Source organism: Danio aesculapii, chromosome 5 (assembly GCF_903798145.1).
Source record: "Danio aesculapii chromosome 5, fDanAes4.1, whole genome shotgun sequence".
In the NCBI taxonomy this organism is placed as follows: domain Eukaryota; kingdom Metazoa; phylum Chordata; class Actinopteri; order Cypriniformes; family Danionidae; genus Danio; species Danio aesculapii.
The window spans coordinates 58,693,345-58,701,378 of NC_079439.1; positions in this window are offsets into that span (position 1 = coordinate 58,693,345).

Below are 8,034 nucleotides of genomic sequence, written 5' to 3' on the forward strand. Positions count from 1 at the left end.
TTCCGGCCCAAAAGCTGTCCAAAACCCACCCAAATGCACAAAAAAACGCCTAAAATATTAGATTAATATTTTATTTTATTTAAATTGATTTAAATCAAAGTTAACCTAGTTACTTTAGCTGTAACAATTTTAACCATATGGTAAGGAACACCAGCAGTCACAGAACCACAACATAAGTTTCACATCGAAACACTGCACCCCTCTCACCCACACACTGTAGTGTAGATTACACTACCTATTAGAGTAGTTTTACTTTTGAAATGGGGTGTAAATTCATCCTATTTGCCATTTTAAATTCTTTTTAACATAATTTGGTGCTGCTTGTCAAGCAGACAACGCTTCTATGTTTGTTCTTGCTGTCATTTGCGGGAAAAAATTATTGATAAGTGTTGTAATAAAGCGATGTGAGTTTAACTGCTAGCGCTGCGTGGTCAGATTTGTCCTGGGAGTCAGATTTTGAAACAACTTTCCCTTACCTCCTCTTGCGGGTGGGCCCATGTGGTTTGCGCTATGCACTGGTCACTACTAACTGAATGGAGTTATGTCTTGTTAAATAAGTTGCAAATAAAATTTACGTTTCAAAACCGCCTACATTTTGTCAACCCGGCTACGCCATTTTTTACCCACAAAATCTAATTCAAAACCGCCCAAGTGGGCGGGAAATCTGGCAACACTGTATGTATGTGTGCCGGCACTCACCGGCTGCTTCACGTGCACTCGCATCAAGCAACTGAAGCACAGCTTGAAGGTAAACAAACAGCGATTTATCATAAGAATTTTATCGATAATTTTTTCCTTAGTTGGCATTAAGAAGGAACATAGAAACTTTATCTGACTAACATCTTGCAGCTAAATGTGTCTGGAAAAATATTCAAAGGCTTTTATTTTCATAAACAGCGTGGATGTGAATGTGTCTGAATGTTCTGATTGGCTGGAGAAGACGTCTCACGTCAGTGCGTTCTAAGCGTGAACGTGCTCTCTTTCTCCGGCAATTTTCCTTCTGCGGTCACACAGCGCAGCATTCCATCAAATTACCGGTAATGTTACAACTTTTATTTTACTTTTAATTTACTGGTATTTTCAAAAAGGGTCTGTTCACACATACAGGCCTTTCCTGAAAATTGCCGGTAATTTTCCGGAAAGAGCTGTACTGTATGTGTGAAAGGGGCTTATGTCAGCTTGAAAACATTGTGTATTTCAAATTATTCTTCATACAGGTGAGTGGGCATGACAAACCACCTGTAGAAACACTGTAGAAACTCTCTTATGCACCTGACACTTCATCTAAACTCCAACTTACAAGGACTCAATGAGGAAAACGATGTTTAGCCTACTATAGATGTACCACAGTCATGTTGCACTGTTTACTTCAACCTTAACTCTTGCACAATATTAAACCTTACATACCTCTTTTGCACAATATTCACCTTTAATACCTCTCTTGCACAATATACTGCGCAACATTGATCAGTCTCTTGTAAAAGTACTTGTACAGCCTGTCTTAAGTGTCTTATAGTATATGTTAGTTATGCATACGTTTTTTAAAATAGCTTTTATGTCCAGTGCTGTGTTTGTATGATTATTTATGTAGCACTGTTGTCCTAAAAGACATGACATTTCGTTCCTCTGTATATGCACACATGTACCGGAATGACAATAATGCTCGACTTGACTTCATTTAAAAGGCACATATTTTACCCCTTTTTCAAGATTTAAGATAAGTCTTTTGTGTCCCCAGAATGTGTCTGTAAAGTTTCAGCTTAAAACACCCATCAGATTATGTATTATATTTTTCAGAATATTAGAATTGTATGCTCTGAACACAATGTAGCTGTTTATGTGGCCTGTGCCTTTAAAGGTAGTTCTCCCTGACCACTGTTCCCACATCCTGTCAGTGCACCAGATAAACAGCACAGTGAGAACTTTACCAATGATTATTTGATATATTTGTTGTGGAGTTAATTCAAGTCTTTCTGCAATGATGAGTCACACACAATGTCGTTACTAAGTTCACGCACACATACACACACAGACACACACACACACATTGCGCACTTTTAACTTTGCACTGTTTTTGCATGGCAAATGTGACAGGATACATGTTAATATACACTGTTGTATGGATATTCGTTATGTTAATGTACAAAATGTCCACTGTTGGGGAGTAACTAGTTACATGTAATGGCGTTACATAATTTAATTACAAAATAAATGTAACAGTAATTCGTTACAGTTACTGAGAAAAAATGTGTAACTAAATTACAGTTACTTATGAAAATGTTAAAGATTACAAATGGGGTTACATCTAAATCATCTTCAAAAATCTGGGATATGTTGAATAATATTAATCTGTTGCTTTGCCTGTTTTTGATATGCACGATGCTTTCTGATAAGGCCATTATTAAAGCGGTGCTATTCTGCTATAACAATATTTCTCGGTAGCGTGGCGGTAGCGTCGCTACTTTCTAAATCAAATAGCTTTTCAGTAACTAAGCTATTTTTACTCAAGTAGCGCAGTGGCGTCCACACAAGCTACATTTACTAATCGCAGATCAATAAGTGACTGCACCGGTGTCTAGCCGATGAAAATAAATCCATATGACGGCAAAAACGGGCGAGAATGATGATTTCTTCTTCTACCTGTTTACGGTGGTCAACAACAAACTTTTTGGTGCGTTACTCCCACCTCTAGCTCTGATGATGATGTCTCCAATCAAGGCTAATACGAGAAATTTGATTGATGGAAAGATGACTGAGGGAGAGGAGGATATATATATATATATATATATATATATATATATATATATATATATATATATATATATATATATATATCATATCAGATTCAGAATCAGAATCAGAAAGAGCTTTATTGCCAGGTATGTTCACACATACGAGGAATTTGTTTTCGTGACAGAGCTTCTACAGTGTACAGTGTACTTCTACAGTATACTGTATATTCTATATATTCTACTTCTATAGTATATATTCTACGGTGTACTTCTACAGTGTACTTCTACAGTGTACAAACTATAAATATATAGTTTACTGTAGTAACGGCTAAAGTATACTATTAGTACATGATAGTTAATAATGATACTACATTATGTAATGTAAATTATTAATGAAGAGGTTTAAATATATATACAATATAATGCTTATAAATATTTCCCTTTACTATAAATTACTATAGCATTTTAAATTTGTAACACCTGGATTATTATATTTTTTAGTTTTTGCTGTTACTTTGTTTCTGCTTAGTACAGCATATTATTTGCAGTAAATAATTGAACTGAACAATTATGCCTCACATGTTTCATTGACAGTTTTATTGATCACTAAGATCTAACTGACTTGGATTTAAGTTGCTTTGATTTAAAAATGAAAATTGCGAAAGTAGCTTAGATGTGTTATTGCAAATGCCACAAATATCACCCTGCACAATTAACTCAAATTTAGATTTTGTAACAACTGTAAACAATATTTTTGTTATAAGGTCTGGTTTTGTGGTGGCTGTACTTTAAAATTAAATTAATATAATCTTAATTGAAGTAATGAAAGTTTTTGAAATTCTAACAGTAAACAGAGTGCTACTGTAAGGTCACACCTGCTTGGTATAAATGCTTGAAACTGATTTAGTTGAATATATCCATTAGAAATTTAGAAGTATTAAAAAAGTAATCAGATGTAATCAGTTACTTTACTTTTATAAAGTAATTGAAACGGTACACTACTTATTACATTTTAAATAGGGTAATTTGTAATCTGTATTCTATTACTTTTCCAAAGTAACCTCCCCAACACTGAAAATGTCCACAAACAGGATTGAAGCGTCTTCTTTTATAATTGTACTGACATGCAGCTGTGGTGATAAAGATGGTAAAATGGCTGTGATTCATTACTAACATGCATCGTTTTAAAAACATTTTAAACTTGTGAAACTCATTCTTCATCACATTTGATGATGATGGATGACCACAGAGAGCTGAACAGATCTCTGAATCCCAGTTGCTTTGTGCATATCCTGTCTTGTTGATATTATTCATGTTACTACGGAGACATGCTAATACATGGCTGTCAATATAATCTGTGGGTGGGGAAACCGCACTCCTACATTACGTTGCAGTGGGCCTGAAAATGTGAGGGATTTGGATACTAGTTTAACTTCAGGAAATTATAAAAGAGACTTACTGTCTTTATATCACTCCAATATGACCGTGGACACACTATACCTGCACACAGTTCTGCCCAAACAGCTTACAAAAGAGATTTTCATCTTAGGTGCCCTTTAAACAATTTAATTTATACTAAAATTGTAAAATGTTTCAAAAATATATATTTTTAAAACTGTTGGTTCCTTAAAAAACATCTGTATGTTTCTATTGTTAAAATATTGAATTCATACTATATTTATGAATGTGTTACTTTATGTAATTATATTATATTATTATATTTAAATCTGTGTTTTACTGTACGTTTGAATTTATTTATTTCAAATAGCTTTTGTTGAATACAGTTTATTTATTTGTTTGTTTCTATGATGTCCATTTATTAATCCTAATGAAACATTCAAACATTCATTTTCTTTTCGGCTTAGTCCCTTTATTAATCAATTTATCCTACTCAATTCACCCCAATTCACCTCTTTTTAAGTTACAAAACTTAGTTTCGTTATCTTAATTAAAAAGACAAATAAATATTGTTTCTTGTTTATAATTCTGCAGTGTTCATTATTATCATCAACATCATAATATTTATTTATTTATGTGTTTTTTTCAAGAAAAAGGGAGAAAATGACATGAATGAGACATGAATTGGATATCTGCAAATAAAACTGTTTAATTCAATCAAAAGAATACATTTTCTAAACCTAACCAAGAAATCTGCCAAAAACTATATGATTTAATTATTAATTTCATTTAATAATTATTTAATTCGTTATTATTACTTTTCTTCCTGTGTGTTGTTACAGTTGACTACAAATAAACTATTAAAATCTTTTTGTTGTTGTTGTTAATTAAAAATATATAACATAATATATTATAATAATAAATATATAATATAATACATATATTTATTAAAATAAGGTTGCAGTAATAAACATAATATCATGGAAAAAAATAACTTAAAATATAGATTTTTTTTTCATGTTAAATACCTGTGTAAATGTTTAGAGGAATCCACACAAAAGATTTTTTTTCTTTAACAATGAAAAACATACAAAGAAAAAAAAAGATAAACAACAAAACATAGGGGGTATAAAAATACATGTTGAAACAGCTGATGACGTGGATTTTCAGATGGATGTCCACTCCAGGATGGAGCAAGTAACACATTGTCATGGATTGGTCAGGCTCTCACGACCCCCACTCACGAAGATCACCATCACCTGACTTCTAATGAGCACACAGCTGCATCACATTCACGAGCACCAGATAAAAGCACAGCACTCCAGTCGCTCATTGTCCGGGCTCGTCTCGACGAAAGCGGACAACTGAGCGACCACTCAGCGTAGTCATCCTCAGCTAAAACAAACGATTTACTTACCTGTTCTCTTTGTATTCCTCCTAGTCTTCCTGGTCCTCCCGAATCGTCCTGTCTTCCAGTCCTTCCAAGTCTGTGTCATCCTCTGTCAGCTGTATCTGGTGTGTGCTGTCCATCCTCGTGTATTCCTGTTACCCAGCCACGGAGGAAAAGACCCCAACATCATTCCTGATCCTCCTGGCTATCCTTCATGTGCTCCTTGTTGTCATTTAATAAACACCCTAACGTTTCCTTACCTCTGTCTCCTGTCCGCTTCATAACACACATCCTTTCCTATGTCTTTATGATTATTAATAAAGTTGAATGTTTAAGAGTCTAGATTATATGATGACCTTGGTGTCATCCCACTTCAGAGTAAAACTGGAATATATGTGTGTGATTGCTTTCCTGTATGCCAAATGATTTGTTTCCTCAGATTCTACCCAGCCAGGTCAGAGGTCATGGACACCTCTTGAGTGGACCTGAACTTTTGAAGAATTGGAAACAACTGTTTCCTGAGTTATTTGACATTTTATGTGTTAAATCTTTTAAAGTTAATTCTTTTGTATTTAAGCTGCCAGTTTGGATGTAGATTATACTGGTTTTTAACCAGTTTTGAAGGTACACTCAGCCTCTCAGCCTCGAGTAAGAAACAGATTGTACTTTGTGTGTGTGTAATCTATTAAGTTTTTGATAATTTCACAGGTTTTGGGGTCAGCTCTGACGTGGCTGTGTGACTTTTGTATGCTTGAGATATTGTACACATGCACATGGAAATTTTTTAAGTCTATCTGTGTTTTAACTAATCACATTAAAACACCTATATGTATGACACAGTCAATGACATTATGTGAGAGTATAATTGTTGTTGATTTGTGATTGTAAGCAGAGTGGCACACAAACTTGACAAAGTGTTGAAGTTGGCTTCTGCTGATGAAACTGCAATCTATCTTGAGTAAACTTTCTTTTTGATTGAATCTCTGGCTGTGGCTCTTCTTCATCCGACAGACTGGTCATTTTCGGGTTAAAACTAAAAATATCCGATCTACAGTTGGCTGAAAACGGTAATACAAAAAAATTTGACACTATATTTGGCAACCCTTTCTCTTACAGAAAAAAAAGATAATAATAATAATTATGATAATAATTGTGACTTCAACTGTATATATATATATATATATATATATATATATATATATATATATATATATATATATATATATATATATATATACAGTTGAAGTCACAATTATTAGCCCCCCTTTGATTTTTTTTTTCTTTTTTAAATATTTCCCAAATGATGTTTAACAGAGCGAGGAAATTTTCACAGTATGTCTGATAATATTTTTTTTAGTCTTATTTGTTTTATTTCGGCTAGAATAAAAGCAATTTCGAAAAAAAAAATTTAAAAACCATTTTAGGGACAAATTTATTAGCCCCTTTAAGCTCTATATTTTTTTGATAGTCTACAGAATAATTAACTAGTTAAGCCTTTAAATGTCACTTTAAGCTGTATAGAAGTGTCTTGAAAAATATCTAGTAAAATATTATTTACTGTCATCATAGCAAAAATAAAATAAATCAGTTATTAGAAATGAGTTATTAAAACTATTATGTTTAGAAATGTGCTGAAAAAAATCTTCTCCCCGTTAAACAGAAATTGGGGGAAAGAAAAAAAAATAAACAGGAGGGCTAATAATTCTGACCTTAACTATATATATATATATATATATATATATATATATATATATATATATATATATATATATATATATATATATATATATATAGTTAAGGAAAGAGTGCAGCGTTGAGAGTGCATATTTATATTCATTTATTTTCTGTATTGTTATGGCCTAAATACGTGCTACTTTTATCTATAATGTTATTTTATCTATCTTATTATTATTAATATTATATATTTTTTTTATTTGTATTGGGTTTTAAAAAATATATTTTTCTTAATGCAAGAATATGTTATTGTATTACTTTATTCAGAGAAAAAAATGTGAGCAAATTGTGTTCTGCTGCTAGATTGAAGCAGCTGATGACTAATGATTCTATGTATTTGGTGCTGTGGTTCTCTGACTAATATCTATCAATAAAAAACAGAGTTAAACTAAAACTGAAAATATCCCTACAAAGCAAAAATGACTCTTTAAACATAGGAAAAGATTTGCAAACAGGTAACGTTTTAGAGCCTTTTTTGATGTTATACAATTGGATCGATGAAAGGTATTCTTTAAAAACTGGAGGCTGACATTTTTGGCTTGAATGTGAATTTTTGCAAGCAGCAAAACCAAGTTCACTGCATAAAACTGTTTTCTTTTAGATTGTTCAAACTCAACAAAGCCCAACAACGTGCTTTTAGTCTTTCAAATGGGATCATCCTGTATGCCAGAGAAAGAAAGGGAGAGAGAGACCCCATGCTTAAAATGTAAAACACATCTGTTTTCTTCTTAAAAGGTTTAATTGATACTATAATTATGAAAGTATTAAACATAATATTTT